Here is a 25,853-nt window from a genome sequence, read left to right as displayed (position 1 = left end):
CAAAGACTATGACTATTGATAAGGACCACATTTCCTTAAATTATAGAATTAATAATTAGCTCTTTTATGTAAATAATATATACAGAAAGCAGTAGCAATGGATTTTATGATAAACTATAAGGTAATAGATGATTTTAAATGTAATGTGTAGCCCAAAAAATTCATTTACAAATAAAATCTTTTTATTAAACTTCATTTGCCAAAGTGTTTTAAAATTCAGTTTTTAAAGTAGGAAAGTTAGCTAATTATTTTAAATATATTATGAAAATAATTATAGTACACACAGTGTTTATTAGTTTTCCCTGATATATTTATTTGGCTATAAACCTTTGGTGTTTTTCTTATACAAGTTTTATTTTGTTATGTTAAATTCTAGTTATTGCCAACATGTGCATTTTTAAACCCAGTTTACCCCTCTAAACATTATTTTATATGTTGTCATTTTTAGTGATGAGTTGGCTCTGTTTTCATTAGAAAAATTCAAAATGAGCTTTTGTTTCTCAAGCTAACACCTTTATATTTTATACAAAGTTTTCTGTTACTCCTTCTGATTTAATATATACATCATACTGGAGATTGATCAATTTGTTGTTTTAGCAATTTACATTTTGGTTATAGTTGCAAATAAATATAAAATACTAATTTATGGGGAAGATCTTTAGACTTAAAAAGGATTACTGACCATTTAAGAATGACTATTGATAAATATAAAATTGAGTCTTAACTGTATTAGTGCCTGACTAACTTACACATAGATACATGGACACAGACATGAACCACCCAATCCCATAGCAAAGATGACAAACTTATAAAAAAGCAGATGGTATCCTACCATGTTGGGCCATCACAGCCTTGGGCCAGTGATTCTCAAGTGTTTTGAGACAAATACTGCTTTCAGGAGCTGTGGGATATTAAGCAATTCAATTTCCCTAAGCTCAGTTTATTTCTATGGTTTAGTAGTCTAAATCATATATGATTTCTTACATGACTTCTTCCTTAAAACATTTTTATTTCATATTTGAAAAAGCTAAAGTTTAGAGGTGAATAATTTTGTATTGGTAAAACTGTTACTAACTAATATTTTGCAGTGTAAGATAAATTTACTTATTGGGATAGGACAATAGAAAAGTACAATTGATTCTTTGGCTAATCAGCAGTGGTTTTGTTTGCTTAAATTTTGGGGTCTGGGTAGATCTAAGAAGGCAGGCTTCCCCTCTGTGTCCTTTTGTCCTACCTGACATGGAGACTCAGGATTGAGTAACTTTGAAAGAATTCCTCATGACCTTGTTAGCTCAAGGTTATCTTTTATCTGATTTCTCTCTTCCTGGATAGGTTACAGGCTGGAAAACATTAAAATATCTATTTTCTTGGTGGTTTTCTTTTCTAGATTTGAATAATTCACTTGAATCTTCCAAGCTACTTAGATGAAAAAATGTTATCAAATAAACGTATTATATTTTTAGTCTACATATAAGGCTTCATATCTTTTAATTTGGTCATTTAAAAAACTAAATAATGTTCAGATACCTTTTATATTGTGAGGTTAGATATTTGCTTGAGATAGGCATTTCTTTTTTATTAAAAAAAAATACTGGAAGTATCTAAATACTGTGAAAGATCCGTTTGAGTATCGGGCTTATTCTGCATTGAATACTCCCTTGTGTTCCCATTCATTCACATAATATTTTAAGCTCTTTATTACAAACATTACAAATGCAGATATGAACTGACCTCTCTTTTTCAGTAGAGGGGATTTTTAAGAACCAGGTTAGGAACTCTGTAGGTATCTTGTGCCATTTTTCTTACTCTGAAATTTTATTATATGATTTTAATCGAGTAGGTGAATCAAAAAAAAAATAAAAAGTTAGTCTTGTAGGTGAAAAACGGTAAGATGGTGTCCATTTTATATGGATTGGCCTACATATACCAGATTAGTTACTCATTGTTTAGAAGAATGTATATAACAAAGAAAAAAAAAAGAAGAATGTATATAACTAATCCGTGAAAATGATAACAACAAGCAGCAAAGCTTATTAAGACACTAACTTCGTTTTATAAAAGTAGTTATCATGAGTGCCAGATATTAAAACTATATTTTAAACATTTGTAAATCAAATGGGAATAATGTGTTCTTTGCATATATTATTTCTTTTACAGGAATTCTTTTCTGTATTTTATGAGACAAATCACAGGCATTATAGTTTCAAATCAACTTTATTGTTTTCATTGCAATTGCTACATAGCTATTGAATAGTTATAGTAAGTTTTAATGACGAATGAAGTGCATGTTTGATTATATGCTGTTAGTAAAAATATCTTTTTATGGCCCAGGGTGGTTTTCAACATGGCCTTGACAAAGGCAGTATGTAAATGTGTATTTCCCTTCAAAAGAATATAAGTCAGCATAAGCACATTTTAAGGGAAATATTTAAAAATTAACAATTAGTGAATATTCTTTGTGTGTTGAAATTATATGAACATGTAAATAACATAGCTGTGCTTATTTTCAGAGGCCATTATAATACTAATTAGAAAAGTTGTAAATACTGTAATTCTACTAAATTAATTACATTTTATTTCTATGTTATTGCTGAATATAGCAGGGATTAGGAAGGTAGTTATAATGCTGACATTGAGAATGTTCCCACAATTACTTTTTTATCTTGTGTTACTGATTCTCCTGCTACTTATCATTTGCTGTTGTACCCAATATCTGATCCTACCTTTCTGCCTTTTATTCTGTTTCCTTTGTCAGAGATACTCTTTTCTTCCAGTCCTTACATTTCAAAGTTGTACTTAACTTGCAATGTCTAGTTTGAGGGTTGCCTTTTTCACAGTGCCCTACAGTCAAAACTCCTGCTCAAGGTCATTGCTGTCAACTTGTTCCTTCTTTTGTAGCTCATCTAAAGCATGGTCCCTTGTGACTAAAAAATATTCTTGATGTTCATCTCACTTATTCCTTGTTTTCTGCCCCATTGGAAAAATCATCTCACATCATCATATATTTAACTTTGAACATAGTTCCTCAGTGATGAAAAATACTAGAAAAGTAAGAATCTCTGCATCTGCATGCATGGTGTGAGGTTTGGGGCTAGAGACCACGAAAAAGTGTATTGGTGCTGGGAAGAATGATTATCTAAGGAATTCAACATGTAATAATTATTTTATCCAAGAGCCAGGAGATATCTTTGATAGGAATTACAAGGCAGAAGATACTTTCTTTGACCCTTCCTGTTCAGCTTCTTAACATCTCTTTAATATTAATAACAGCTGAAATGAGAACTATAATGACAACTGTAGTTTTATAGAGCTTAATGTATGTATTATACTTCATCATTTTTTATCTTCATGTCCTGCCATGAAGTTGGTGGAACAGAAGTTGACATTATCCAGAATTGGCCAAGTTTATTTGTTATCAGCTAATACTATTTAAAGCCTGATTATGCAGTCTGTTCTTTTATTAAATGTTAAGTTAGTATTTAATGTCTGTGATCTTTTAGCATAATTTAGAAATAAAGTAACCTCTGCAATCCAGAAAGCAGTGTCCTAATTTAAAACTGTATGCCTTTTAAAATAGATATAGCTATTTTGATCAAAATTCTTGGATTAGGGTCCCAAGTGGCATCAATTTCACAGTTCCTAATCCTCTGGACAAAGGAATTCAAGATAGAATAGACCTATACCCTAAAAATATCATCAGAGTAGGAACATTAAGAGTGAGATAGTCTTTAGAGAAGAAGGTGACTAATGTCCATACAGTTAGGCTAAGCCAAGATACCCAGACAAAATTGGCCAGGGAGCAGGGAGAGTCCTGAAACAGTGTCTCCACTTCTGTGAACTCAGCTGCTACTTTGTACAATTTTTCCTTCAATCTTGAGCTATATCCTAGGATAATAAGGAGCTATAGGACCCAATCAATTACCCTGTTATATAAGCTATACTAACTAGGGTCTTTGTTATTTGCAGTTCAACGTCCTGACTAATGCAGGTAAAATCACTGATACAACGGTATTCTTCTTTCTGCTCTACTTCCCATTTCTATTTTACTTTCTTTTCTTCTTCCCTTTCCTTTCTTCTCCTCTCCTTCTCTGGCTACATTTTCCTTTATCCTTGCCATTTCTTTCTTCCTCTTACTTCATTACTTGCCTATTCATTCATCCATGTATCCATCCATGTAATACTCATGAGTGCTTAGCATACATTGGGCTTTATGCTAGGTTCTGAGGGCAAAAAGATACATGACATACACTCTTTATTCTCTTTAGGATCACGTTTCCTCTTTTAATTTTAGGAAGTTGGTTTTTGAACAGGAAGGTAGAGCTCAGGCCAAAAAATGGGAGAAAATAATAAAAAAGGAAATCTCTAAAGCATTTGCTTAATACTTGAGATTGGTGGAAAGATTCAAGATGGGAAATGTTAATTGGGAAGGGTTGCTGAAAAAGTTGAACTTAGAGCAGAGATTCTTTGTAACACCAATTTAGTAATTCAAGGCAGATTATAGGTCAAAGTACATACCCTCATACCATAGCATACATTATTTAAATTGGTAGGGGGAAAATAATCCTTGAACCTTCCTGTTCTATAGTATGATTATAAGGTATGGGTAAAGAAGAAAACCTGGATGTGTTACTCTTTCTAATGTAGTAAGCATTGGTAAAGTAAACACTATACAGACACTAATTATAATCACAAAATCACTCACTGCTTTTTCAGGTCCTCATAAACTCACAGGGGATCAACAGCAGAGGAACTGGTGAAATTTCCTTTAAAAATGCTCTCCATATGCAACAAGTCAGTCCAAGTCTGCTCACATTGACATTCACAAGAACAGTAGTAATTTGGAAACCAAAGATGGAAATTTTGATGGCTTTGATCTGTAACCTTTTCCTCTTATAGTATTTCAGCTAAATTCTATAGTTTGGTATGTAGGATCCTGACCACATTGGCCACAATCTACTTTGTACCTCATCACCTCAAATACCCTAAGCTTCTCAATTTCTTTACTGGCATAGCTTGGCAAATATTCTTCTTCAGACATGTTACTGACCTCTATCTGCTGTCCTCTTAAACCTGGTAAACTCATTTTAAAAATAGCTCTTTCTGTTAAAGCCTACCTTTTTAAGGGCCTCCCCTTTGGAAGCTTTCTCTGACTCTCCAAGGCAGTGTTGTTCTTACTTGATAACTGTGAGCATCTCTTTCTTAAGTCACCAACCACTGTGTGGATTATTATCGTTATTATGTTTTTCTTTTTAAAATGAGATAAGGGCTCTGTTAGAACAGGAACCTTTACATTCATCTTTATATGATCAGTTTCCAGACCCATGCATGAGGGATAATGAGGGTTGAATACTTGTTACCTGAATGAATAAATGAACAAAATGGGATGGAAGAGACACGTAATATAGTTCACTGTGGACAGGTAAAAGATAATGCTTTTCTCAAAAATAAGGGCAAATCAAAGTTTCTGAGGTTTCTAGATGCATTATTCTTAAAACCTTTATGGTTTTACATGTAGAAACTTTTTTTTTTTTAAGATTTTATTTATTTGACAGACAGAAATCACAAGTCGGCAGAGAAGCAGGCAGAGAGAGAGAGAAGGAAGAAGGCTCCTGCTGATCAGAGAGCTGGATGCGGGGCTCAATCCCAGGACCCTGTGAGTCGAAGGCAGAAGCTTTAACCCACTGAGCCACCCAGGTGCCCCATACATGTAGAAACTTTTACATTGTTCAAAGTATTATCTGATAAATAATCATTGCTACAAACATGTCTCATGATCTACATTCCAAAAGACTATGTAATAAAAACAATGACTATATAGTGGTTTGCCCACAGGAAAATACTGGAAACAAAAGTAAAAGCACTTTAGTAATTCAGGATATTTAATGTTTAATGTTTAACTATGAAAAGATTTGAACAGCCTATTATAATGTTTAATTAAAAATACTCTGAAGTTGGGGCGCTTGGGTGGCTTAGTAGGTTAAAACCTCTGCCTTTGGCTCAGGTCATGATCCCAGTGTCCTGGGATCGAGTCCCGCATTGGGCTCTTTGCTCAGCAGGGAGCCTGCTTCCTCCTCTCTCTCTGCCTGCCTCTCTCTACTTGTGATCTCTGTCAAATGGTTAAATAAAATCTTTAAAATAAAATAAAATAAAATAGTATTTGCATATTATACTGGTACAAAGACATGTGCTGAATTGATGAACATTGTCTATAATAATTATACTTTAACTTCAAGCCAGTATCCTCAGTTTAAAATGTTCCTTCCATCATTCTTATCATAGCTAAGACCCAGAACCAAAATAGCTATTTGGAAGCTACTTAAAGCAAATGTCAAAGATAGCAGTTCTATCATTTAAAAAAAAAAAAAAAAAAAAGAAATGGAAAGAAATGTTTAAGTACAATGGCCAAAAAAAGCCCCATTAAAAGTTTCCTTTCAGGAGAAGAGATATTATAAAATCCCTTCATTATTATTCCCACAAGAGCCAGCACATTGCCTTGATGACAATTTTTTGAATGAATAAGTAAATGATTGCATGATTATGGCACCTTACTCTATCTCAGCCACAGAATTGTCAAAAATTTGGGAAAGAAAAGATGGTTGGAAGAGAAGAATGTCCAAGATAAGCAGAGTACAAATTAAATTGTAGGGTAAATGGAAAGAAAATAGATCAAAGCTGTTATTAAACAGAATTCTGGCAGAGTTTTAGGTTAAGAATCCCATCTGTACCTGAGGAAAATAGTTACAACCAGTAATATCCTAAAAAAAATAACATCTAGCAAGATGTTCATGTAAGAGTGTGTGTGTAAAGGAGAACGAGCGAGCACCCATGTTTATACAAACACACATGCATCCATTATGTCGGTCTTGTGCTAGTGAAGTTGGAGGAAGGGGTCGTAGAAAGAGGATAATTCTCAAAAAGCAACTATTTACTTTTGGGGTAAAAATATTGATTCACAAAAAAATATGCAAACTTCAGCAATGCTAGACAGTTTATGATTTATGATAGGATACCTTGTTAAAGGTAGCTAAAGGTATATCATTTTTCATGACACAGGACCAATGATACTCAAATAATAAAATGAAATATTAGGTTGAACTTAGAATTTTTCACTATGCAGTTATTTGTCTATGAGAAAATACATGCATCTACTTTTATTGTTTTAAATTAATATGGTAACAGTTTTAAATATATATAGTACATTGTTAAAATTCCCAATTATTTTCTTTAGTCTTCTTCAAAGTCTCTAGTTACGAAGAATAGTTAGAAGAGATTCCATGTAGTAAAAGATTTTGGGAAATTAATTACAGCAGAAGAATGATGCTCAGTGTACACACTGTTATTGCCTTTTTCTGTAAATATGAATCATCACCTGGGAACCTATCAATTGTGATATTCCCCAACCTGCCTGTCTTACTCATCATATACCCAGAATGTACCTCGCACAAATAAGCTACTCAGAAAGTTAAGTTACTGCATCAACGTATCTATTTTGCCCAAGGTTTTATTTCTGAAAGTGGCAGCTTAGGATCACAAAAAAGGGTACCTGAGTGGGTCAGTCTTTAAGCATCTGCCTTCAGCTCAGGTCATGATCCCAGGGTCCTGGGATCAAGCCCCACATTGGGCTCCCTCTCCCACTCCCCCTGCTTGTGTTCCCTCTCTTGCTATCTCTCTGTCAAATAAATAAAATCTCTTTTTAAAAAATTTTTTTAAAAAGATCACAAATCAATTAACAAATCACAAATCAACTGGATTCTCCCAGTCTCATTTCCTTTCTAATAAATGATTATGGTTTTATCTTCTGTTAAGCCAGAAACTCCCAAAATATATTATATGGAATATGGTTACCAAAGGAAAAGGGGGGAGCGGTTCTATCCTTAGAGATATGTGAACAGTTTTATCTGCAACAAAAGGTGTTATTGTTGTTTTTTAAAGATTTATTTTAGAGAAAGAGAAAAGAGTGCACTTGCACATGCTAAGTGGGGAGGAGGAGCAGAGGGAAAGAATCTCAAGCAGACTCTCGAGGGGGAGCCCAATGCGGGGCTTAATCTCAAGACCCTGCAATCATGACCTGAGCAAAAACCATGAGTCAGACACTTAACTGACTAAGCCACCCAGGCACCCCTGCAACAACAGCTTTTCAGTTATAGGACTTAGCCTTGTATTTAATATGGAAACATATACATATTATAGAAGATAAATATACAAAATATTTCTCAATTTGACTTCGGAATATTTTTTTTAAAGATTTTATTTATTTATTTGACAGACAGAGATCACAAGTAGGCAGAGAGGCAGGCAGAGAGAGAGGAGGAAGCAGGCTCCCTGCTGAGCAAAGAGCCCAATGCGGAACTCGATCCCAGGACACTGGGATCATGACCTGAGCCAAAGGCAGAGGTTTTAACCTACTAAGCCACCCAAGCGCCCCAACTTCAGAGTATTTTTAATTAAACATTATAATAGGCTGTTCAAATCTTTTCATAGTTAAACATTAAACATTAAATATCCTGAATTACTAAAGTGCTTTTACTTTTGTTTCCAGTATTTTCCTGTGGGCAAACCACTATATAGTCATTGTTTTTATTACATAGTCTTTTGGAATGTAGATCATGAGACATGTTTGTAGCAATGATTATTTATCAGATAATATTTTGAACAATGTAAAAGTTTCTACATGTATGGGGCACCTGGGTGGCTCAGTGGGTTAAAGCTTCTGCCTTCGACTCACAGGGTCCTGGGATTGAGCCCTGCATCGGGCTCTCTGATCAGCAGGAGCCTGCTTCCTTCTCTCTCTCTGCCTGCTTCTCTGCCTACTTGTGATTTCTGTCTGTCAAATAAATAAAATCTTAAAAAAAAAAAGTTTCTACATGTAAAACCATAAAGGTTTTAAGAATAATGCATCTAGAAACCTCAGAAACTTTGATTTGCCCTTATTTTTGAGAAAGGCATTATCTTTTACCTGTCCACAGTGAACTATATTACGTGTCTCTTCCATCCCATTTTGTTCATTTATTCATTCAGGTAACAAGTATTCAACCCTCATTATCGATGTGGGGCTTGATCCCAGGACCCTGAGATCATGACCCAAGCTGAAGGCAGAGGCTTTAACCCACTGAGCCACCCAGGTGCCCCTGTAAATACTATTTTAGTAAATAAAAATAAGCTGTTATTATAATTGTGAACTTGTTTTTCCATTTACAGGAGAAGGGGTATGATGGATGCAAATAACTATAATGCAAGATAGAATATGAGTACCCGGAAGATGTATAGGTGAAGTCTGATGGGGAGTTCAGAAATGGCAAAAATTACTTCTCTCTGGGAATCTAGGAGAAATTTTTGGAAGAGGTTGGCATTGAATTTGTCCAGTGTTTATGGTTAGGATATGCATATATGGAGATGGTGATGATGGTCACTAAGTAATTAGTAATTAGTGCAAATACAGATAGGAAGATATGGCTTGGAGCATGGATGTGTACAGTACATGGAGAATACGGCATGCAATGTGGAAAGTAATGTATCTATTGTGTGTAACACATAAGTACATTGTGTTCTATATATGTGGTCACAGGTCTCTTCTTTTTCTACAAGGTAGAATTGCATGGATGCCTTTCTACTTGGCCCTCATATAGTTAGTTCTGTTGATAAGTTCTTGCTAATATCGTAACCTCAATAATCTTTGAGTTGTGCAGTCTTCACCAGCTTTGATAGAATGTTGAATGTTCAAAAGAAAAATCCAAGTACCTATTAAATCATCAAATGCCATTGCGTGTTTATGAAATCAGATGAAAGCCAATTTCTACATTAGAGCAAATATACTTTCCTGTACTTGGTTGAGGTTGTAAGGAGAGATTACTCTGCTTCCCTAAGAAGGTTAAGTTGTCATCTAGTTAAATATGGACTTAAAATAATGCTGCCAAAGCAGCTGCCTCCTGTGATTGATGATGATGATGACAGATGATGATAGTTTTGAAATCAGTTTTGCAGGGGAAATTGCTATTTTTCTACTTTGGCTGATGTTGTAGTCTGGGTTGGGGATTTCTTGTCATATTAGGTATCTTTTTTGATTAAAAAGGAAATTGCTAAGGACTGTATTCTCTATGATAAAATGGCTCTAAAACTGAGTTATGGCGCAGATGATTATATGTTGGTCTATATGTATTACTTGAGTGACACAAGTTATTCTGGGCTTCACAGTGTCATCTCATGGTGAATTGTGTTTTGGTGAACAAATAGTGACCCATGTCTAGACAGAGAAATGGTAGAAAATGTGGCATTTAGAAGATAAGATAATAGCAGGTCACTAAAGTCTTCCAAAATTGTTCACATATATTGATATTTATTGTCCTTTTCAATCCACTCAAGACTTATTTATTCATTGGTTCCCTCATTTGGGTTGCTTTGAGGGAACCCAAATGATGCCTGCTTGGCTGGATCCCTTACTGCCTTGGATCTCTGCTCAGATGTCGTCTCCTCAGAGCAGTCTTACTTGATCTTCATCTCTTGAAGAGTCTCCCTACGTAGCTCCTCTGCTTTTTCTCATTTCCACATGGCAGTATGCATTCCCTATGTGTTATGTATTCATTTCTTATTGTCTCTCTCCCCATCTAGAGTAAACTATGTGAGAGCAGAGACTTGTTTGTTCAGTGCTATAAACTGAGAATCTATAAAAGTTCTGTCCCATATTAGGTATGCAATTAGTAATTATTGAATGATTAGCTGAATGAATTAATCTTTATTTTATACTTTAAATAAAGTGTTCAAAATATTTTTAAAAGCTTATTAATGTTGGGCTCCAGAGCCAAAATCAAGCTTTTTGCCAAAATCAAACTCAAATTGCTTTTGTTTGTGTTACACAAAAAATACAAACAAAAACCATCCCTAAAAAGAAAACAGAATATTCAGGGCTTGCTCTTAGGTGAACCATTTTATATCTCATCATGTACTAGAGAAAGGGAATCAATTTTGTTTATAGAAAATCACTGGTTAACCACTATTCCATACCATTCCATTGTGTAAACCCAAGCACACACTGGTCTAAAAAAAGCCGTTTTCAGAAAGGAGAGGAAAACAATACATAACTCCCCCACCAACCCCAATATTTTTAAAAGGCCAATAACATTTGTATCCACTGCGTAAACATGATCAATCAAAGCTTTACAAGCTTTATATGGGCTGCTTCCTTAACAAATGTGTTTTTTGTCTCAGTCATTCATCATATCTGGAAGTTTGGATGATGAGCTTGAGCACTCTCTTAGGTTAACATGGAAAATAGCCACTTGGTGGGTTTGTAAAAGGAAAAGCCTGTTAAAGTGGCAGACATAGCCCTCTGACAACATAAAGAAGCATATTGTAGCCTGTTTGTGTTGTCTTGATGTGGTGAAATTCAGCTGAACTTTAGGAGGAGGATTTGTTGTAATGGAGAAATCAGGTTATAAATGTAAAGAGCTAACATGGGCATGTTGAAGGTATTCCCTTGGACTTCCAAATACATAGGAAGTTTTCTAATGAGACTGAAGCTACTAGCTAGGTTATGAGAGTGGAATCATCTGCTGTGTTGAATAAACTACTTTAAAAAAACTGTAGAATGCCTTCAATAACCAAGATATATGTTGCTGCTGTCACTATCACTACTTAGAGAAACTGAACTGTTTAGTCAGGGGGAGAAGGAATGCTGTGAAAAATAAAAACTTGAATCATTGGAGGCAAGCATGTGCTATCACATCCAGAGAGGACTTCACATAAGGAGTTTGGTATAGTCATATCAGGTCTCATGGAAAGACCTCTGAAATGAGATAAGGCACCAATTATATGTCATTGCATGACAAATATTTTGTTCTTCAGCTAAGTTAGTGCTTATGAAAGACAGCAGATAGGTGAAATAGCCTCATTTATCTTTTCTTGTAGAACTGTTAGGGGTTATGCAAAAGGCCCTAGTTCATTCACAGGGGCAAGGTCAGACCTTATTCAGGTTAATAAGAACCCTAGTGACAAAAGCAGTTGGAACTGCATAGATTGGGCAAATAATTGAATGGAGGGAGGAGAATAAGGTTGTAGAAGAACATGCAAATGAGACTCATTGAATTGGAAAGAAATGGAATGGAAGTCTGAGACCTTGAAAGTCACAGAGGGGGAAAAAGTTTGTCTTACCATACTGTGGTTTTGGTTTCCGCTCACAGTACTGTGAGCTGAGGTACTGGTACAAGAGGTACCGGTACCTCTTGCCATGGACACTTTCTTTAGAAGAACCCAGGAATATACTTCTACCTTATCCCCTATATAATAAGTGTTGTTATAGAGCCCCACTTTTAGATATTTTATTCTGTTTAAGATCCCTGCAGAGGGATTTTGAATAATTTTCAATTTCTGCTTTAGCTGGGCTGTGTGCTGGAAATAGATTTTAAAATAAGTATCTCTTAGTGTCTCCTAATCCCTTTCCGGAGATACACATCACCCCAAAACAAAAAAAAAATGTTGTTTTGAACATAGGTTTTGGGTTTCATAGAGAGAACATGGCTCACTTATTTGGCTCTTATCACTTAACTTTTTAAATATAAAACTACATTCATTACTATGTGACCAGTTAAAAAATGAAAGTATTTAATTTCATGAATCTCAGATTTGAAAGGGCTTTAGACCAGGGATGAGAAGGGAGAGTCAGTGTATCCCATTAAAGGCATAGCTGATTTATAGCAAAATGGGATTCACACTTTATGATCATGGCTTCATTGTACTTTCTTTCAGGGAGAGTAGAATAGAGTGTTTCAGAACATAAGCTCTGCAGTTAAACGAGATCATATTAAAATTTCACCATAGCTGAGAATAACACAAGTTATTTACCCTGTAAATCTTACTTCATCATCTATAAAATGGGGTTAATAACAGCTTTTGTCTTATGAATTTGAGGATTAAATGGAACAATAAATATTAAACTTAGCACAATTCCTAGCAAAGCCTTATAAAATATTCAGTACATGATAGTACACCTGTATTGCATTTTTGTTGCTGTGTGATACATTACCAGAGGTATAGAAATATTAAAAAAAAAACCATATTTCTTATCTCACAAATTCCATGGGCCAGGAGTCAGCATATTTTAGTTGTGTTATTCACTCAGGGTTTCATCATGCTAAGATTGAAGTGTCAGTGGGCTGTGTTCTCATCTGAAGGTTCAATTAGGGAAGTAATTGTTTCCAAACTTCCTCAGATTATTGGCAATATTCATTTCCTTGCAGTTGTGGCAGTGAGGTCTTAGACTCTTGCCTTGCTCACTGTCAGCCAAACTCTACCCTCAGGTCCTTGCCATGCAGTACCCATTGTAAGTACCTTACACATAGCAGCTTACTTGTTCAGTCAGCAGGGTAATTTATGTCACTTCAAACCTCTTCCTTTATGAATAGAGAGAGTTTAAGATCTGACCTGATTAGGTCAAGACCATCCAAGAGAATCTCTTTTTCAAATAATTCAGTGCTGACTGATTAGAGGCCTAAATCTATTCACTTGAGTCATATAAAATAGTCCAGCCATGGGTTTGAAATCCATTCTATTAACTGCCATGCACTCATTAATAGGAGGGTATTAGTGTATATATACCAAGGGGCAGGGATCTTGGGGCATTCTCAGAATGTATCATTGTTAATTGTCATTAAATCTTGCTCTTACCATTATCATATACTTATTATGTTTATATTTGTTTCTATTATGGTTGTATGCTTTATTATTATATATACTTCTTTGAACTTATGGTGGTTGAGAGCGCTAAAGTGAAAGGTGATTGTGTGATAAGAGTGGGAAATAAAGGAAACTATTGATTGTGAAGGAATTGGCATTGTATCTCTCCATGTGTATGCTCATTTGTTTTGCACTGCATAATGATATTCAAACATACTAAATGTTATCCCCCTAAGAATATATCTATTACAGGGCGCCTGGGTGGCTCAGTGGGTTAAGTGCTGCCTTCGGCTCAGGTCATGATCTCAGGGTCCTGGGATCGAGTCCCACATCGGGCTCTCTGCTCAGCAGAGAGCCTGCTTTCCTCTCTCTCTCTCTCTCTGCCTGCCTCTCTGCCTACTTGTGATCTCTCTCTGTCAAATAAATAAATATATTCTTTTTTTTTTTTAAAGATTTTATCTATTACAGTATAATTCTTAAATCTTAAGAAAGTTGTGAATGAAGACAAAAGTAAACTGCAATCTTTGGAAACACAGACCATAATATTGAATGTTCAGTATAATGCCTAGTAATTTAGAATAGAAACTGTCACTGATTTTGCTCTAGTTCTAGTTAATTGAGGAAGAGATTACCTTAAAGGAATATTTAGTAAAGGAACTTGAATATTTTACACATAAATCTGAGGAAGAGAAGTTCTGCTTATAATGCTAATGCATTGTCACCTATTTACAGTTTCATCAAAGGAGTATTTTCAGAATTCCAAATAAGAATGCCTTACTTCTTACCATACAAAAGAAACTAATGAAAAGCCAGTCCTCCTGGCCGGTTTTTAAAATTTATTCTCTGTCCTATAAGCTGTCATTAATTTCCTGGTGCACCTTGAATATGCCACAAGCAATTTATAATGGCATCAATTAACATTTGGGAAGTTGAGCATGGCCATCTAGGATATTAAATATTTGCTCCAGGAATGCTAATAAAACCCATTGACCTTATATTCTCAAAGTATTTGTTAACAATAACAGCAAAATTAAGGGGTACCAGATAAATGAAAGAATATCTGTTTAGATCTGCTTTCCTCAAATTTTTTCATTTTTGTGTTTCCATTTGATTTTGAACACTTTTGCTCTTTTTTAGAGGTAAAATTGGGCTATATCACTAATGATCCATAGAAAATAAGTTTTTGTGTCATCAAAGTCATTGAGGAGAATTTGGTAATAAAATGAAAAGAAAGAATAAATTGACCCTTCCTTCTACTTCTTCATAGAATCATTGCCATTTTTGTATTTGATATTCATGGACTGCAAGGATATTCAGCCCTACTTATAAAATATAACATAGTCTCTTCAATTAGGGTGACATGCTGGCAAAAAAAAAAAAAAAAAAAAAAAAAGCTATGGTCCTATTTTTAAAAGTTAGTAATTTTTCTTGATTCAGAATATATTCTATAGACAGGTTCCCTATTTTTCTGTATATTATATACCATGGATCCCATTGAAAAATAAAGTTGGTATAGTTTTATTAAAGCTGTGCCATGAAGATAAACATTAAAAAGAAGAATGTTGTTTTCCCATTTGGGCCAGTTGTCTAATTGACATGTTCTTTTTCATCCAGTGTATTTCATATAATAAAAACAACTGTTTGGAAAGTGAATACATCAAAACTCAATTTCACTGATTTAAGTTTATTAACCCAAATCCAGTCAGCAGTGTATGTGTGGCAGTGTAACCTGTGATGATTTCTATTCATATTATACATTCATGTATATAGGAATTGGAATATTGCTTGCATATAATAGGTGCTATTATATAACATTTAATGAATGGACAGATTATAGATATTAAAGCCACCAGTTTCTAATGAACTAATTGGATTTATGTTTTCCTCCAACCTACATGAATGGTTAAAAAAAAATTGTTGCTAAAGTTCTTGCTCATAATTTAATGTGTGGATCCTACTCAAATAAAATGGACTTTATTTCCGAATGACTCTTTAGCAAAACATTTACGTCTTTAATTAACCTCTATTACATTTTTTGTGTATTCTTTTGAGATACTGTTATTGCTTCAATATTCATGACATTTTGATATTTTAAAGTATGTTTACAAAATTTTCCAGAATATTTTTATTAAGAACAATGGAAACTACTTTTTTCTTTAACCTTATTTTCTTGCATTCCCATTGATGATGTATCCTATATGAAATAAGAAAGGAAAAGAAAAAAGATTGGAAGAGATTCATTAGGCGCGAAATGATATTGCTTGTAATAATTTTAAAATCATAGGCCATCATTTTGATTATACCCCTTATCTCTTAGAATAAAAATGTGTTTTTTTTCCCTGGGTTAAGCTATAGATTTTAATAGAACTGATGATTTAAAAGCCAATGCACTAGGAAACTTGACCAAAATGCTTAAGTATGGTGATTTTTTTTTTTTAAAGATTTTATTTATTTATTTGACACAGAGAGATCACAAGTAGGCAGAGAGGCAGGCAGAGAGAGAGAGAGGAGGAAGCAGGCTCCCTGCTGAGCAGAGAGCCCGATGCGGGACTCGATCCCAGGACCCTGAGACCATGACCTGAGCCGAAGGCAGCGGCTTAACCCACTGAGCCACCCAGGTGCCCCAAGTATGGTGATTTAAATGCTGAATCCTTTTTAAGTACATCCTGGCTTGATAGTAGTATTTGGTGTTCCAATTGGTATGTCATCAAGAGTGCTGCAGAATATTTAGTTTTTCTGAAGTCAGTACACTGCTGACTAAAGACTAAAAACCAAGATTGTCTTGAAAACTACTTATTACTTTTTTTTTTATTACTCTCTGTTTGCCAGGGTATTTTATCTACATTTAGTCTTTAGCTTTTTATGCCAATTAAACTTATTTTAAATTTATGTCTTGTCCTTTATTATTTTTTTAGATTTTATTTATTTATGAGAGAGAGTGCGCACACACAGGGAGGGGAAGAGGGAGAAGGAGAGAGAGGATCTCAGGCAGATACTGATGAGAACATAGCCTGACAAGGGGCTTGATCTCAGCACCCTCACTCAGATCATGACCTGAGCTAAAATCAAGAGTTGAATGCTCAACCGACTGAGCCACACGGGCACCCCTATTTCTTGTCTTTTAGAGACTATCATATTCACACAAGAATAGCAGACAAAATATGCAAATCACAAAGGGAAAAAGAACACTGCTAAATTTAATATTTGCATGTTTACTTTTAGCAATTTAAATGGCCACTCCTAGAGTCTAGTCTTTGTTTTAATTGAAGTTAATCAAGGGAAATAGATAATTGTAAATCTCTAGTGTACTTTGTACTGTATTGTTGTTCTAAGATTATTGAAGAGTTTGGTCTTTGGTCAGTATTTTTATTTTTATTTATTTATTTTTTAAAGGTTTTATTTATTCATTTAACAGAGAGGGAGAGTAGAAGCAGGGAGAGCAGCAGGCAGAATGGGAGGGAGAAGCAAGCTCTTTGCTGAGCCAAGAGCCAGATGTGGGACTCTATCCAGGACCCCAGGATCATGACCTGAACCGAAGGCAGCCACTTAAACTGAGCCACCCAGGCGTCCCTGGTCAGTATTTTTAAAAGTGTTTAAACTACTTAGATTCCTGCTGACTTTTTTTTTCTGCCCATTTGAATGAACAGTAACTTTATTTCAGATAGAAGTAACCATTTCTATTTCTTTAAATTTTTTTATATAGTTTGTTAGTGTATTATGAGAAATGAGATAAAAAAATGGATAATACAATATTTTAAAACAAAACAAAACAGAACAAATATTCTGCTATGGGATTTATACCATAATTCTAGAATTTCTATTATCTATTCTTTTTGATAAATTCATTGCTGAAGAGTTCTGCTCACTAATTTTTCTTTAAATTATTTTCTTGAAACAATACAACTTCCTACTACTAATCTCTTTAATGGAATTAGTTTGATCATAATGTGCCAAGATTTCTTATTATTTTAGCATTTTCAGTTATATCTGCACAGTTGATATGTCTTAGTCCTCATATTCTGACTTAAGAAATTTCATTGACTATTACCACAGATTGTCTTAATTCTCTCAGTAAGCATTTAGAAAGTTACTTCCTAATAAGTAAGATAGCCTAAGCTGGGGTGGTGATCTCAGGGTCCTGGGATCAAGCTTAATAGCTTAAGAAAACAATTGGGAAATACTTTCCTTCAGTTTTAATCATCTATTCTTGCTAGATATACTTTGTTTGCCCAGGTTTGTGAATCATCAACCGTGGTATGAACTTTGAGCTTCCTGGATCTCAAATCCTGTATTTAATAATTCCATTCACATAAGCCTGTTTTTCAGATCTTTTCTGGAAACTCTGATCTTTATCTTCATGGATACCTTGAGCTACTATCTTGTATCTGAGTTCCTGACCTTTAAAAATTCTTGTTTTTGGTTATTTGTATTATTCATATATTGATTTGTCTATTTTCTTCACTGAAATGTGAGATTTAGGAGAGCAGAGACCTCATCCTTCTCATCTACCACTGTTTCCCAGTCCTTAAAGCATAGCTTGTTGTAAGAGGGATTCTCAAAAAAAAAGAAGTATATATATTATATATGTGTTTTCATATTATATACAAGTATATACACACATACACATATTATTATTAACATCCATATATAATTCACAATCATTAATATCACAGGAGGTATTGTATACTCTGACATTGTTCTTTTTCATTTATTATTTCATTTAGTGCTTACAACCTCATAAGGCACAAGTAATATACAAATAAGGACATGGTAACTTAGATAAATAATTCAACCAAAGCTATATTATGCTATTAAGCTGATATTTTAGTGATTAGTCTAAGTTCCAGACTTTCTTTGACTTCAGATCCCCTGTTTTTTTTTTTTTTAAATTTAAGAATTTATTTATTTACTTGACAGAGAGATCACAAGCAGGTGGAGAGGCAGACAGAGAGAGAGGGGGAAGCAGGCTCCCCGCTGAGCAGAGAGCCCGAAGCGGGGCTCGATCCCAGGACCCTGAGATCACCACCCCAGCCGAAGGCAGTGGCTTAACCTACTGAGCCACCCAAGCACCCCTGATCCCCTGTTTTTAACTACTTTTCTGTTCATATCCTCTTTATCCCCAACAACTTTATGGAATTTGGCCATATGATTACTTTTGGACCTCAGCCTTGTTCATTCAACCCAGTCAAAGAAAAGTCTGAAACACAAATTCTGAGTTTTTTAACCAAATAATAACTAAGAAGGGAGAGGTCAGTGAGCATTGTCTCTAAAGTTAATGATAACATACAGTGGATAGAGCCTTTTATTATTTTTAAAAAATTTATTTATTGATTTGACAGAGAGAGAGCACAAATGGGGGTGGCAGCGGGAGAGGGAACTCCTTTGCTTAGCAGGGGGCTCGATCCCAGGACCCAGGGATTATGACCTGAGCTGAAGGCAAACGCTTAACTGACTCAGCCACCCGGGTGCCCCAGTGCCTTATCTTTTATAAAGAGATTTTCATATAAGTTCTTCTTTACTTATAATTGTATTACTAGTAGAAGAAACTAGTTTCACAGTTACAAATGTTCAACACTGTGGCCAAAGTCTGTAGCTGGTGCATGAGTGGCAGACCATGATTAAAATCTTGTTATCTTTGTTTTCTTTTCCCTCTGTTGTGGTGTAATACTTGTTGATAGCTCTCTTTTATATAATTTACAGAGCATTTGGGCCCCGGGTTTTCATTCAGAAATGGAGATAGTCATTCTTTTACTTTCTATTACATAATGTAGCTATGGGATTAAATCAAGTTTTCTCAACCACAGCATACTGGCCCTTCGGACTAGGAAAGTCTTTGTTGTAGAAGGCTCTGCTTTGTAAGGTTAGCAACATGACTGGTCTCTACCAGTACTATTCTCCTAGTTAGGACAACCAAAAACGTCTTTAGACTTTGCCTAATTTTTTTGCCTCCAGGAAGAAGCCAAATTGAAACCTCTATATTAAATTAAGATAATGAATGTTAAAATGTTTTGTGAAATTCAAAACACTCTTCAAATTCAATATCTTATTAGGTTGAGCTTTAAGAACAACAAAAATGCACTGTGATGTATTAGGGAAGCAGGCAGAAGAGAAAACAGTACATAAACATCAAGGACAAGAGTTGGCCACCTACTGTTACTCCCTTGTGAAAGCTCACTCATCTGGATTTCTGCTATAAATTTCTTGCTTTTGCATTATTCTAAGCAAATATTTAATGTTGTCTGTTAATAGGACTTCCCATTATAGATTTAAGTTTTCATTTCTTTATGAAATATTCTGCAGCATATTCACTACCATATGATGAATAATTAAAACTAAATTGCACTTGTCAAAATAAATGAACATAGCACATTTGGAGATAGAAAAATCCCTAATTTTTTTCTCACATAGTTTATTGCATATTATTCTTATTTGTGGTATTTTGTGCTGTGTAGTGACTCAAAGTTATTCAGAGTTAGAGCATTTATGCTATATTGGTTTTTGTTGAATTGAGGTTGTAGAAGATGCCAATTAAATTTAAAGACCTACATGTTGGTTTGCCTACTATTTGCAGAGTAAAAATTAAAAAAAATCCTCTGAGGCAGCCTTAATGACACGAACATGTTATGCTAATGTTGTTAATATCATATCTGCTGATATTCATAAATGGGATTTTATTAAAATGACACATTTACACCATAGGCTTTGGTGACGGGGCTTTGAGAAAGCTATCCAGGAGATGAATGTGAGCATCTTCTCTGTCAAGAATGTTCTACTGTTTTATTTTAATGCGACTTGCTACATTTACCATCTGGGATAGAAGCTTGAGCATCAACACCGACTATTCCAGACTGCAGACATTCGAAAATTGTATGGAATAGAGCAAATAGTGTAAGACAGGCTTGCCTCATTGCTTTTCCCTTTCAGTGGCATATTGCTCAGATGTAGAAGTTAGTTGTTTAATTTTCAGACAGAACTGTGTACCTTGAGAATGACTGGACATCTTCCATTTGTACTACTTTTTATTATTGTCAGAATTGATCAAATAAATCTGCCTGAGTATCTGTGTGTGGGATGCATGTTGAAAGTGATTTTATTTTTGCCCAATAAGTCCCAAACATGCTGTCGTCTTCATTTTATTTTTCCTCTCCCATCTTAGAGAGCCTTTTGCAAGTTGCCTCACAAATCACATTGTCTCTACTTATTACCCAGGCCTTTCTCCAGCTGGTAAAATGCATTTTTTTTTTTTTCCCAGCAAGATTCAGTTTTTCCCTTTTCTTATTCCCTGTATGTTTCCTTTCACTTTTAATGTGAAAATTGCAAATATATTTCTAACCCCTCTGTGCAACACTTTCCATTTATTGGAAACTTACGCTACATGAAGTAATCTAGAAGAGATCCCTAAAATGCTTCATCCATTTTCCGCTCTGTATCACCAACTGGACCAATTTTTCTGGATAATTTTCCCTTTCTTTCAAATTTCATCTACATCATATAATTCAGGAAACTAAAAGCATTTTGTTTTCCAAGATTCATTGTGGCTGCAGACTTCTCTGAATAACAAAAAAGTGCCAGAGACTACTTAAACTTTTTGCACTTTTATGTAAGAGGACAAAAATCCTCATGCTGGGGTGAGTCAAGCAATCTCTTCAGGTACTGAATGAATAGTAGGTTTTATAAGCTTGGACTTGTCTAATAACCCCTCTTTGCCGTATTCCTTTGTATAAATGAGAATTTATCATCTGCCATTTCTTGCCTAGAGGATTTTTGAGATTCCCAAATGTGAGTCATACAAAGATGTGAAATACTTTTGAAGTTCCATGGTATTTTACTTTGCTAAGCTACTTTTTTCCCAGAAATTTTCCTGATAACTATCCCGTCAGATGCTTTAGAACTTAAAATAATGTTTCTCTTTCATACCAAGTTAGGTGGAGTTAGACTTGGCTATCAGAAATAGAAATCCATAACAGCAGAGACTTAAATGAGATAAAAGTTGATTTTTTTTTTTTTTCTCTTTGATTAAAAGTGAAGGTAGGGGCGCCTGGGTGGCTCAGTGGGTTAAAGCCTCTGCCTTCGGCTCAGGTCATGATCCCAGGGTCCAGGGATCGAGCACCGCATTGGGCTCTCTGCTCAGCGGGGAGCCTGCTTCCTCCCCTCTCTCTGCTTGTCTCTCTTCTACTTGTGATCTCTGTCTGTCAAATAAATAAAAATAAATAAATAAATAATGAAAAATAAAAGTGAAGGTAGTTAATCCAGCACTGCTTTGGTTTTGCAGGATGTTAGGGATCTAGGCTTTGTCATACATTGTCCTTGTCGTACATTGTCCTTGTCCTTTGACGGTGGAACATTGGTGTCATTGACGCAAAGAAGCAGAATTGAGAAGAGAAGTCATTTTCTCTTCATGAAAGTAGTTGCCATACAACTTCTCTGATTAACTCCATGGACCAGAACTTAGATTGCGTCATGTGGCTGCAAGGAAGACTGAAAGATAGAGTCACTCTTGTGGCCATGTGTCCAGCTAAAATTTCTGTCTTAGGGAAGAAAAGAAGACGAGCAACATTTTCTTCAGAACTTTAATTTTAATTTAATAATATTTCTGAGTAGACTATGAACTACATGTGGGCAGGGACTAGTATAATAAAATAATTGATTGTTGCCAGTCTTAGTGGTAACAAATATGTGCCAACAAAAATTCATTGAAAGTGTGCATGGAGAGATTATTTTTCTTGAATGTGAACTGTGACTAAAAATGAGGCTGATTTTTGTTTTAATTTAAGACAGTTGTACCCAGCCTTTTCTTTTCATTCATTAATCACTGAACATCTTATGTGTTAAGTACTGTCAGATGAGTATAGTTTTTCTTATCCTGGCAGCTGTGATATAACCATTTATGAAGACATGTTTTGGATTCCTCTTTAGAAAGGACTTTCAGACTAATGTTTCAAAACAGACATATAAGGGAAACAGTTTCTTCATTACTAATTTTACTCTTTAAATCTGCTGTTTTCGTATTTTCTCTGACAGTTTTCTGACTCCCTAAAAAAAAAATCCCATCAACCCTAATAGGATTGAAATTTGGTCCCCTTGGAAGAGGCTCTCCTGCTTTTGAGACAAGATGCCTTAATGTCCTGAGATAAAATTAATGAAATGTTTTACTTAGTAAGCACTGTTATTGAAGAATTTATAATACCTTCTATGCAAACTGATTCATTGGTAACAGCATTGCTATTTTGAGTGTTCTAGAAATGTCACAATATTGGAGGCTTCTCAGAAGGATCTCTGAAGAGTTCTCACAAGGGAAAAGTCATAGGTAGTAACAACTGCTGCCATCACAATCAAGTGATTTGCTTGGCTTGAGGTTTTTCCATATCAAAAGAGTATGGGCCCTATGGTACTGAAAGCAAAGATGAGATTGCCCAAGTTATTTTTATGTCTCTTCAAATACAAGCATGCAGTGGTGTGATCCACTTTATTATTACTGAATTTTAAGGGGGAACCCAATTAAGAATTAAATGCATTTGTTGGTATGGATCTGTCTTGTCTCATAGAAACAAAGATGGTACCAGGGGAATTTCCCTTTCAGTGATATAAAGAGCTTTTGATGAGTGAACTTTGCCTGTCTCTAAAAGATAGTGCTTACCTCCCTTCCTGCTTCCTATGCCAGACATGACTGGGGTAGTAGGTGGAAATTTCATGTGACAGATGCTGAAAGAACCATTTCCTGAGGTGATACTGTCTTTGACTTACAAAATGAGTAGGTTTTCTTTGAATTGACCTGTATGTGTTTGTAAAAGAAACATATATATCTCCTCTCCTCATAGGAAGAGGACTATTTCAAAGGGCCATTTTCTTTTCTAACAAAGAAATTTGTACTAGAGACAAATCAGCAATTTCACAGCTGGTTTGAAATTTCCTAAAATGATTTATACAAATCAAAGCAGGGGAGAGTCATTTGGAATGAAAGGAATATTTGAATTGCATCCCAAGTTCTAATAAGACATTGTTTCATGGTTTTACAATATTATAAACCTGTCATGTGTATTCTACATGACAATTTTGTCTTATCTATGACTCAGGAATCTTTTGAGAATGACCATTTGAAAGCATAGAATTGTAGGATTAGATGGAGCTATATCATCTAATCCATGTCTGTTCCATACTTTACCCACTTGTAATTGGCCATGCTGACCCTCCTCTAAAAACATTTTTCAATATGTATGTGAAAAGACCCATTGTTTCTTTTCTTTTTTTTTTTTTTTTTTTTTTAAGATTTTATTTACTTGGCAGAGAGGCAGGCAGAGACAGAGGAGGAAGCAGGCTCCCCGCTGAGCAGAGAGCCTGATGCAGGGCTCAATCCCAGGACTCTGGGACCATGACCTGAGCCGAAGGCAGAGGCTTTAACCCACTGAGCCACCCAGGTGCCCCTCGTTTTTTTTTTTTTTTTCTTAATATTTTATTTATTTATTTGACAGAGAGAGTGATCGCAAGTAGGCAGAGAGGCAGAGAGAGGGAAGCAGGCTTCCCGCTGAGCAGAGAGCCCGATGTGGGGCTCCATCCCAGGACCCTGAGACCATGACTTGAGCTGAAGGCAGAGGCTTAACCCACTGAGCCACCCAGGCACCCCAAGACTCGTTGTTTCTTTTTCTTTTTTTTTTTATTTATTTGTAAGAGAGAGAGAGAGAGAGTGAGAGCGAGCACAGGCAGACAGAGTGGAAGGCAGAGGCAGAGGGAGAAGCAGGCTCCCTGCGGAGCAAGGAGCTCGATGCGGGACTCGATTCCAGGACGCTGGGATCATGACCTGAGCCGAAGGCAGCTGCTTAACCAACTTAGCCACCCAGGCATCCCGACTCGTTGTTTCTTGATAAGTGGTTATATTGTTGGAAAGTAGTGGATTTTTTTACATAGCCTTGAAAATAATACCACTTTGCTCTAATTCGGCCACCTGGAGTTGTAGGACAACAAGGCTTTCCATTTCACAGATAACAGTCCTTAGGTATTTCTGTATTGTCATCAAGTCCTCTGGAACCTGTTGACTCTTGGGTGAGGGTTATAGCAATGGAGGTGATCAGAAGTGGTCATATTTTGAGTATATAACAGCAGTTGCTTGAAAGTATAGTGTACAGGAATTGAACATGGGATGGATATGAACTATGAGAAAAAGTTATTTTTGGCCTAAACACATTTTCCTATGTTCTCAATGTACTATGTTTGCTATTACAGCACAATCAAATATGCATCCACATTGTTGTTCCATGCTACAGATCAGGGATTTTCTCTAAGTGAATGTTTTCCACACCTCTCTTACGGAGAAACTGGGAATTCTCTTTCTTGCCCTTCCTTATGCTTTCACTTGGAAGAATAGTCCTATGTATTCATTATGGTTCAAGATGAGAGATTTAACACTCCATTTTAAGTCTAGAAATTGGCTTTTGAATATCTAGTATGTACATGAACATGATTCCAGAGTACTTAAAATGCGACCATCTTTGATAAATTATCAGGGGAAACATTTTTAGTCCAGAAATATTACACCCCAGTTACTGCTGCTAATTTCTAAACTTCGTTGAGAGTGGGAATTTGATTCCTCTACACAGCACTTACTGTATAATAGGAACTTAGTACACGTAGGCTGAACTGTTAAACTACAGTCATAGCCCATAAGTGAACTTGTTTTATACATCACCTTCTAGTTAATGTATATCTGTGTCTTTTATCTATATCCATATGTATATATCTTTGGGGAAGAAAATGAAGAACTAATCCTGAAAAAAAAAATCTCTTTACATTTTGCAACTCTTTTCTGCGTTGTCAGCTATGTTCATGCAAATAACCTATGCCTAAAGTTAAAATGTATAAGTTACATGAGACAGAAGTCTCTGGTGTATTTCACCAGTAAACTGTAATCTCTAGGGTAAGAAGATGTTTCTTCTCCCTGGCTTATACATGCAGAGAGGAAATTAGGTGGCTGACTATCCTGTCAAAACCAGTTTTCTCCCCCTATCCACAAGGTAATAGGGAAATATTAGTGCCAATATAACAGATTAACTAAATAGGCCTCTGTCTCTATGTGGATGCTTTAGTTGCCCTGCCTATAAGAATGCCAGTCTGCCTTGGGAAATAAACCCAGACTGAATTCCGAATGTGGATGTGTCCCTCAAACTAGTAAAGTTTTCAAAGGTGTGCCCTTCAAA

At 35.4% G+C, this 25,853-nt stretch overlaps 1 protein-coding gene across 11 annotated transcripts in view; it reads left to right on the top strand.

Annotated features, from left to right (window-relative positions):
- CNTN4 (contactin 4) overlaps positions 1-25,853 on the top strand; it is a 930,864-nt gene that overhangs the window by 129,731 nt on the left and 775,280 nt on the right. The window lies entirely within an intron of this gene.

Source organism: Mustela nivalis, assembly GCF_964662115.1.
Source record: "Mustela nivalis genome assembly, chromosome: 1".
In the NCBI taxonomy this organism is placed as follows: domain Eukaryota; kingdom Metazoa; phylum Chordata; class Mammalia; order Carnivora; family Mustelidae; genus Mustela; species Mustela nivalis.
Note: the sequence above shows the minus strand (reverse complement) of the source record. Positions and strands in the feature narration are given on the sequence as shown.